Source organism: Malus sylvestris, chromosome 14, assembly GCF_916048215.2.
Source record: "Malus sylvestris chromosome 14, drMalSylv7.2, whole genome shotgun sequence".
Lineage (NCBI taxonomy): Eukaryota > Viridiplantae > Streptophyta > Magnoliopsida > Rosales > Rosaceae > Malus > Malus sylvestris.
In genome coordinates, this window is record NC_062273.1 from 4,552,803 (window position 1) to 4,563,203 (window position 10,401).

Below are 10,401 nucleotides of genomic sequence, written 5' to 3' on the forward strand. Positions count from 1 at the left end.
GCTTAACCGCCGTCAAGCGATTCAACAAGCTCGCCTCGCCAGACAATCACCAATTCCTCGTCCGTTAAACTCAACCCCCTCCACTTTTCAACATTTCGATAAATCTCAGTCCCAGATTTTTGTTTTCTGAAAAAATAAGGAAAGATTGAATCTTTTTTGTTTGCAGGAGGAGGCGAGGGTGGCGCTGTATCTTGCTCAGGCTCTTGACTATTGCAGCAGCAAATGTCGTGCCTTGTACCATGATCTTAATGCCTACAAGGTTTTGTTTGATCAGGGAGGTTATAAAGTCTTTTGCTTTTCGAATTGGATTGAATTTTTTGGGGGTTAATATGTTTGTTTTTTTTTTTGTTGTTGTTGTTATAATCGAGTAGAAGGGAATGGAACACAAGGACTTTCCGCGAGGATGTGAATCGCAAGTTTATCTGTTTTTATTATTTACCATTTGGGTTTTTGATTTTGTACACAGGATGGTAATCCCAAGCTGTCAGGCTTTAGTCCAAAAGCGTTTATCCTTTAATTAACAGACATTTAATGAAAAAATTACTTTTGGACTAAATTTGCTAACGAACTAGCACCACGAGGGTTTAAATCCTAATTTTTTTACCATGAGGGCTATCTTTCGATTACCTTGTCACCACAGAGACCATTTATTTGATCAGGCCTAAAATTGTTTGTTTTTTCATTGACATATGGTGGGATTTATTTTTATATAATTTTTTTAATTATTATTAATTAAAAACGAAGAAAAATTTTATTATTAATATATTTGTTGTCGCTTATGGACGACAGCAGCTAAGTATTTTATTTATCGAGATGGAAGGTAATGTCAGTTACGACCGATAGTAGCTAGACTATTTTATTTATTTAACTGAGGTGATGTCGGTTTGGACCGACAATAAGTGTAATATTTTAATTGTTTTTTTGTTAGTTAATGTCGGTTTGGACCGCCATCATATCAGATTTCTATGTCGCTTTTAAGCGACGTAAGCACCGATGTCGCTTTTAAGTGACGCTGTTGTTCTTTTTTATTTTATAATACTTTCCTTCTTGGTGGCGGATTAAGGGGGATAAGCGACGCCAATACCCTTTTTGTGACGGTAGTATTGGCATCGGTTTCACTATGCAACATTGCACGATTTAATGTCGAATTTTTACCAAAAATCCGATAGTAAGTGGTGTTTTTTGTCGGTTTTATAGCGCCACTGATATCCCCTTTTGTAGTAGTGTAATTACTTTCCAAACTTCAAACTTCATAACTAATTTAATTAAAGTCTAAATCCAAATAAATTAATATAATTTCTCGAAAAATAATATAAAATCTCAATAATACAAATACGTAGATTATAATAGTGAAATCCAGGAACGGGATTTCACAGTAACGTCCATCATTCGCCCCACCACTATGAACCAAGACACTGAAATAGTAATTAATTATCATAGTAAGTAACATTTCATTAGAATTTTGTTTTAACACAAATACTACAGTTGGGTGCAAGTGATGAATTAAACCTGAACCGTTTTTAATCATTCAGCCCAATCAACTAAAATTGTTATGGTTACCTGTGAAGAGTGTAGAGGTTGCGAATGCTCCTTTCTTATTCGGGTGATAGATACTCTCCATTCACCCTATCAAGGTCAAGTTGGAGAGGAAATTCATAGCGATCATTTACCTGCCAAAAACAAATAATACAATATTCTTACCATGATAATTTATTTGCTTTCCATCTATGAAATATCATTGTCACACCGAACAAACAATTGCATCCAAATAGATAAAGTGTGGGAAAAAAAAAAGTTCACTCTGCAGATTTTTTTTTTTTTTTTTTTAAAAACACCATACAAAGGATTTTATCGATCTTTCAGCATGGAATAATGAATCAAAAATTAAGATAAAAGTTGGATTGAAACCATTAGGTGAGCTCAATCCTCCACCTGGGTTAATAAGTAATCTAAAGAAACATATCTTTTCATGCTACAGTCCGTTTTAGACTAAGAAACTTAACCTCAGTAGTAAACATTACAGTTTCTACGGTTCATGTAATAAACCACAGATGAAGCTGAAGCATGTAGATTAGTTCCACTACAGACCTTAACCACAGTGTCGCGCATAAAATCATACTCAAATCGCTTTAGTTGAAGTTGAAGAACAGGAGGGAAGTCAATAAACAAATCACCCTTCTTAGCGTCCTGAAATAAACAAACAAAATATGCCTTGAGAACAATACTCAAAAAATTTCACTGTCAATGAAAATATGTGTAAGAATATTGGCTTCAGCAAAGCGATTTAACCGAAGGAAAAACTATGGACATCATTGAATCAGAAATTACAACATAACATGCACGAGCCCATGAACGTTTTGAGAATAATACATATAAAAATCTCACTGGCTGAGGAAATAATGTAAAACCACTATTTTCGATAGTGGAAGGAAGAAACTAAGAGCAAACTCAGATTTGAGTTAACTGTATAAATGCAGTCACCAATAGAATTCAGTAATATAACCTGCAAACCATATTGTTCAGCATGGTATTTATTGTCACCCTCAAGCCGTTCAACTGTCACATACTTATCGAAACAAGCATAAACATCCCGACAGCCTTTTACATCAAGCTGGAGGTCTGCAAAGCAATAAGAAGAACCCAGTAGCATTCACTGACATTCACAAAATACTTCCAACTCATAACAACTGAAATTTGTGCTAAGAAATGTTACCATAAAATGTCTCTTTTGTTTTAGATTTGTAGTCCACATGGATGCAACCAATGTAATTCATGTAATGTCCTTCAAATAATTGCTGCATTGTACCCTCCACAACAGTTCCCTGGACCAACATAACAATTATCAAAAAATCTAAATGAAATGAAAATTATACTCACGGTCAAAATAAAACATTCCCATACCTTCATTTTATCTTCAATCTTTTCAGTAAAATATCTATTAAATTCATGCACGTCATGTTTCATAAACAAATAATTTTTATCCCAACCAAAAGATTTGGTCAATTCTTTAGTTGCAACACTGTTGTCACTGTTAAAAAGTAATCTTGTCTTCAGCCCAAGACAAGTGATCCAACCCAAAGCCAATGTGCAAATGCTAGAAAATTCTAGCACCAAAGTCGGTGCATCATGCAGGCATAACAATATGCTAGATAATTCTAGCATTATCCTATTAGGTTGGTGGGTGTGTGTGTGTATAATAATATGCTAGAAAATTCTAGCATCATTGAAGTCGGCAAACATGCCTATAAATAGGTGTGTGTGTGTGTGTGTGTATTGAAAAACAACCAAGAAATAAAGTAGTGAGAAGTGAGAAGAAGCAACAAAGCTTTTAAGAGTGTTTGAGTGTTTCCTCTTGTACTAGTTTGTGAGTGAATAAAAAAAATTTGTGTAAAAACTTTGAGTGTTCATTCTTTCTCTTGTCTATCAATTCCGCTGCCTTACATTCTTCTTTATGAGAAACATATCCAAAGTAGTGAAGTCTTTTTAAGCCTCAACAAAGTGGTATCAGAGCTATGGCTAGCAATGATATGGCAACCTTCCAAGTTCCAGTGCTTGACAACAACAACTTCGATAATTGGAGTATCAAAATGAAGGTCTTTTTGGGAGCACATGATGTATGGCAGGTTGTGGAGAAAGGCTACACTGAGCCAGAAGATGAAGCTACTCTGTCCCAACCTCAAAAGGAGAGTTTGAAAGATTCAAGAAAGAGAGACAAGAAGGCTCTCTACCTCATCTACCAAGCATTAGATGACAATGGCTTTGAGAAGCTCTCGAGTGCAACCTCTACCAAGCAAGCATGGGAGAAGCTTCAAACCTCTTACAAAGGAGCCGAACAAGTGAAAAAGATTCGTCTTCAAGTATTAAGAGGTGAGTTCGAAAGGGTCTAAATCAATCTCTGATTATTTCTCAAGAGTCTTAGCCGTTTCCAATCAATTAAAAAGAAACGGAGAAAAGTTAGAAGATGTTAGAATTATGGAGAAGATACTACGCTCGTTGGACCCTAAGTTCGAGCACATTGTCGTGACGATTGAAGAAACTAAAAACTTGGAAGAAATTAGTATAGAGCAATTGATGGGTTCGCTACAAGCATATGAAGAGAAACATAAGAAAAGGCAAGGGAATGATGAGCAGCTCCTCAAGACGCATGTCCAGCCAAAGAAGAAAGAAGAAAGCTTCGACAACGAGAGAAGCCAGTACGAAAAAAGTTGTGGTCGAGGTCGCGGACGTGGACATGGACGTGGACGTGGTTGGAACTTCAACAACCATAGTAACTATGAAAGAGGATGAAGCTCAACAAAAGGTCGTGGAAGAGGACGCTCAAACTTGAGGTATGAAAAATCTCAAGTTCAATGCTACAATTATCAAAAGTTTAGGCATTATGCTTCGGAATGTAGAGCTCCAAGCAACAGGCCTGATGAGAAGGTCAATTATGTGAAAGAAGAGAAAAAAGATAATGGCATTATGCTACTAGCATGCAAGAACAATGATGGAAACCAAGACTATACATGGTACCTTGACACCGGCGCCAGCAACCACATGTGCGGAAGAAGAAGCATGTTCGTAGAGCTCAATGAATCGGTGAGTGACAATGTTTCTTTTGGAAACGAATCCAAAATACCCGTCAAAGGAAAAGGTAACATCCTAATTCCCCTGAAAAATGGTGGTCACCAATTAATTTCAAATGTCTACTACGTGCCCAATATGAAAAGCAACATTTTGAGCTTGGGTCAACTCTTAGAAAAAGGTTATGATATTCACATGAAAAATTATAGCCTTTTTCTTAGAGATGACAAAGGAAGATTCATTGCCAAGGTGAAAATGTCAAAAAATAGGATGTTTCCTATGAATATTCAAAATGATGTTGCAAAGTGTCTCAAGATATGTTACAAAGACGCATCTTGGCTTTGGCATCTTTGTTTTGGGCATCTTAACTTTGGGGGACTGGAGTTATTATCCAAGAAAGAGATGGTGAGAGGCTTACCATGCATCAGTCACCCTGATCAAGTTTGCGAAGGATGTTTACTTGGGAAACAGTTCAGGAAAAGCTTTCCAAAGGAGTCGACCACAAGAGCCCAGAAGCCACTCAAGCTCATTCACACCGATGTATGCGGTCCAATAAAACCAAGCTCTTTGGGTAAAAATAATTATTTCCTTCTCTTCATTGATGATTTTTCAAGGAAAACATGGGTGTATTTCTTGAAGCAGAAATCAGAGGTATTTGGAGCATTTAAGAAGTTCAAAGCCGCCGTAGAAAAAGAAAGTGGTTGCAAGATCAAAGCCATGAGATCTGATCGAGGAGGAGAATTCACTTCGAAGGAATTTCAAGAATTATGTGAAGCCAATGGAATTCGTCGACCTTTGACAGTTCCAAGATCCCCTCAGCAAAATGGTGTGGCGGAAAGAAAAAATCGAACCATCCTCAACATGGCTCGAAGCATGCTCAAAAGTAAGAGATTGCCTAAGGAGTTGTGGGCAGAAGTTGTAGCATGTGCTGTCTACCTATCCAATCGGTCTCCAACAAGAAGTGTGAGGAAAAACTCCGCAAGAAGCATGGAGTGGAAGAAAACCAGGTATCTCTCATCTAAGAGTTTTTGGAAGCATAGCCCATGTACATGTACCAGACGAGAGGAAGACGAAACTCAACGACAAAAGTGAGAAGTTCATCTTCATCGGTTATGACTCATATTCAAAAGGCTATAAGCTGTATAATCCAAACAATGGGAAGACGGTGATCAGTCGAGACGTGACGTTCGATGAAGAAGGAGAATGGGATTTTGGCCCTCATGCAGGTGATCTTCACTTCTTTCCTCAGTTTGAAGAAGAGAATGAACAAGGGATGATGGAGCAAGCAAGAAAGGTTCAACAAGAATCCATTACTCCACCTATTTCACCAACATCAACCAATCATGGTAATTCACCAGCATCAGCATCATCAAGTGGGAGTCTAAATGAAAGAGAAGTACCACGCATAAGAAGTCTACGAGATCTCTATGAGGTAGCTGAAAGACTCGATAATCCTACACTTTTCTGTCTCTTTGCTGATTGTGAACCAATTGACTTTCAAGAAGCAATGCAAGATACTAAATGGAGGAAAGCAATGGATGGAGAAATTGAAGCAATCCAGAAGAATGATACATGGGAACTCGTTATTCTTCCGAAAGGACACAAAGCCATCGGAGTCAAGTGGGTGTACAAGACAAAGAAAAATGCCAACGGAGAGGTTGAAAGATACAAGGCGAGATTAGTGGCGAAGGGTTATAGTCAAAGAGCCGGAATCGACCATGATGAGGTATTTACACCTGTTGCTTGATTGGAAACTATACGATTACTAATTTCTTTAGCAGCTCAAAACAAATGGAAGATTCAACAAATGGATGTGAAGTCTGCTTTCCTAAATGGAGTCCTTGAAAAAGAAGTCCACATTCAGCAACCATCAGGCTATGAAATCAAAAGGCATGAAGACAAAGTTCTAAAGCTGAAGAAAGCCCTCTATGGGTTAAAACAAGCGCCACGAGCATGGAATAGTCACATCGACAAGTACTTTCAGGAGAACAACTTCATCAAGTGCCCTCATGAACATGCTCTCTACGTCAAAATCAAAGATGAAGATATTTTGATTGTGTGCTTATATGTGGATGATCTAATCTTCACCGGAAGTAATCCAAGCATGTTTGAAGAGTTCAAGAGAGTGATGACCAAAGAATTCGATATGACCACCATCGGGCTGATGGCATACTACCTAGGCATCGAAGTCAAGCAGAACGAAGAAGGCATTTTTATCTCCCAAGAAAGCTACACAAAGGAGATATTGAAAAAGTTCAAAATGGACGACTGCAAGCCCATAAGCACACCAGTAGAGTGCGGAGTCAAACTAACCAAGCATGACAAAGAAGAAAGGGTAGATCCAACATTTTTCAAAAGTCTAGTTGGAAGTTTGCGCTACTTGACTTACACAAGACCAGACATTCTCTATGTCGTCGGATTGGTCAGTCGCTACATGGAGAATCCTACAACTACACATTTGAAGACCGCCAAAAGAATTCTTCGATACCTTAAAGGTACTGTTAACTTTGGCTTGTTCTATTCAAGTTCTGATAATTACAAACTTGCTGGATATAGCGACAGTGATTGGGCAGGAGATTCCGGCGATAGAAAAAACACTACTGGATTTGTGTTCTTCATGGGAGACACTGCATTCACATGGATGTCGAAGAAGCAACCGATTGTCACTCTTTCTACCTGCGAAGCTGAATACGTAGCTGCTACCGCATGTGTCTGCCATGCAATTTGGCTAAGAAACTTGCTAAAAGAATTAAGCATGCCACAAGAAGAGCCAACAGAGATCTATGTCGACAACAAGTCTGTAATAGCTCTAGCAAAGAATCCAATATTTCATGACAGGAGCAAGCACATAGATACCCGTTATCACTACATAAGAGAGTGCATTGCAAGAAAGGATGTGCAAGTGGAATACGTGAAGTCTCAAGACCAAGTCGCCGACATATTCACCAAGCCACTCAAACAAGAAGACTTTATCAGACTGAGGAACTCAATCGGCGTCACAAGACAAGATTAAGGGGGGATGTTAAAAAGTAATCTTTCTTCAGCCCAAGACAAGTGATCCAACCCAAAGCCAATGTGCAAATGCTAGAAAATTCTAGCACCAAAGTCGGTGCATCATGCAGGCATAACAATATGCTAGATAATTCTAGCATTATCCTATTAGGTTGGTGGGTGTGTGTGTATAATAATATGCTAGAAAATTCTAGCATCATTGAAGTCGGCAAACATGCCTATAAATAGGTGTGTGTGTGTGTGTGTGTATTGAAAAACAACCAAGAAAGAAAGTAGTGAGAAGTGAGAAGAAGCAACAAAGCTTCTAAGAGTGTTCATTCTTTCTCTTGCCTATCAATTCCGCTGCATTACATTCTTCTTTGTGAGATAAACATCTCCAAAGTAGTGAAGTCTTTTTAAACCCCAACAGTCACTGTATTGAAGCTTATAGAATAAACGTTGCAGTGCCAAAGGGATACGTCCTGAAGGCATGTCATTCTTAGTTGTTAGCGTAAGTAACTCCAAAATTAAGATCTTCCATATAAAATTCGCAAGATAACTCATGTTTAGCTTACAATGACAACGTGATATCACATAAACGACCCTTCCAAAGTATGGAAGATGGTAAAATGTCTGGAGTAGAGAATTCATATAACCACTTTGCCCCTGATTCTCGAGCCCAACATAACCAGTTTCCCTTTTCAAGTCATATGATCTAAAATTAAGAACCTTATGGACAGTAACCTCCGCTTCAACCACAATTGTATTGTTCACCAGATATCCCCTACTCGGGTCATAAAGATCACTGAAAGGCATGAATTTAGTGAATCCCCAGTCACTTTCTCTTGCATTGAACCGGTATTTTGTGTCTGCAACATCATACAACAATCAATATGATTAAAGTTTGTTAGGCTTTGGGTTAATTGGCTCTGGTCTAGAATATTAGTACTTCACAACTCCAGTTTTAACAACGCCGCCAGTCCCACTTCAAGCTTATCACTTCTAAATGGAAGCCCTCGAATTGATATTCAGCCTTTCATTACATAGAATTCAATCTGCCCATTATATTTTTATTGCAGAGAGTTTCCAAGTAAATTCTCCCTTTTTTCCACTTTTACTGTTAATTTATTTAATATCTATATATACACCTATTGAAGAACTAATCTATTGTATTTGAATTAATTTCAAACATCTGTTAGTACATTTACTCCACAATTTTTCCTTTCCTTTTTTTTTTTTATAATCAAACTACAAAAAAAAATTCCAAAACCAAGTCACCATGGGCACATGGCTAGGCCTTGGTGCCGCAGTCGTTGGCCAAGATGTTACAGAAGAAGGGGTGGAAGAAATATTTTTACTTTATCGTTTTGATTTTTCAAGGAGTAAAATTGGAATTTAAAACTGACAATAAACAAGCTGAAGTGAGCAAATCTACTCCACCCATATGGCAATGTCTCCGAATCTGCCGCATCCAAATACATTGATAAGCAATCCACACGGTTTCCCTTGGGAAATATTATTATCCGCCTGATCAAACAAAACAAAGCAATTTAAAACCCAGTCGTAGGGATAAAATTATAAGCCAACTACAGGCGGCACGCAAAATCAATTTTTGACACATGGTTAACAATGAAAAATACCATTTATAGCCGTCAACAACGAAGATGTCAAAGTAGTGCTTTTTGTTGTTCAACCTTGTAAAGTTCTCAATTTTCCAAGTGAATTTCATGTTTGGAGGATCCCCAAATGTACTAGTCGGCTGCACTTGAGCTACTACCACCACAAAAAGGACCATAAATTTCAAAACAAGATTGTCATCAAAACCTGAAATAAAATTATATCATCACTTGCACTCTAATCATGCACACAATATAACACACACAAAAATTAATTCTTTCAGCTCAAATTATGCAACATGCAAAGCTTCAAACCACACTATAAACATAAATTCAAACGGTGACTCATTGAAAAATCTCAAACAAAAAAAAAAACCATATTGCACTCTAAATCTAATCGTGCACACAACATGTATAACACACAAAAATTAAATCTTTCAGCTCAATTATGCAACATGCAAAGCTTTAAAACCACACTGTAAACACAGACTTGTGATATTCAAACACAGAATCATCGAAAGATTGCAAAAACTACAAAACCTTCCATGAAATGAGAGCTCCCAACCAAATCCAAAGGCGGCACATGCATCTTTTCGTCCTCTTGCTGCTGGAAAGAGAAACGGAATCAGAGCTCTGATCTACAAAACCCTAACCCTATCCTACTGAATCATAACCCTAGCAAATAAAAAACTGTAAGCAGATGACTTTTCACAATTCAATCCAACCCGCAGGAAACCTAGGCGATCAGTAACGAAAAACGAAGCCGAAGCTATGTGAAATAAATACCAGAGTGAAAAATGTAAAGGAGGAGTCGGTACGTACATCTGACGGTGCAGGAGTAATGATCGTCATTTCTGTGACGCGATGAGCCGTCCGGAAGCTGAGAGACGAGTGAAAACAGCAAAGGGAGAGCGAGAGAGAGAGAGAGAGAGAGAGAGAGAGAGAGAGAGAGAGAGAGAGAGAGAGAGGAAAGAGAGAAGCGGAGCTTCCTTTTTTGAATGAAGAGCTTAAGTATACCTCTTGCAAATTTATAGGGCAAATATTATTTCATTTTTTTACATTTATTTCCCCTCGCCCTCATCGATATTAACGACATAGGTGTTTGTGCATACGATTTTCGATTAGGGAGCTTTTCGGACAAAAGAAATATCAAACGTCAGCAGTTTGCATTTCCCTATCGAAAATGCTCTGGACGTTTTATAATTTTTGTTGGCTGTAAACGCAAACCTAT

The 10,401-nt window shown here is 37.9% G+C and overlaps 1 pseudogene; it reads right to left on the bottom strand.

Annotated features, from left to right (window-relative positions):
• Window positions 1-435: 435 nt before the first annotated feature.
• On the bottom strand, window positions 436-10,150 carry LOC126600447 (ubiquitin C-terminal hydrolase 13-like; annotated as a pseudogene).
• Window positions 10,151-10,401: the final 251 nt, after the last annotated feature.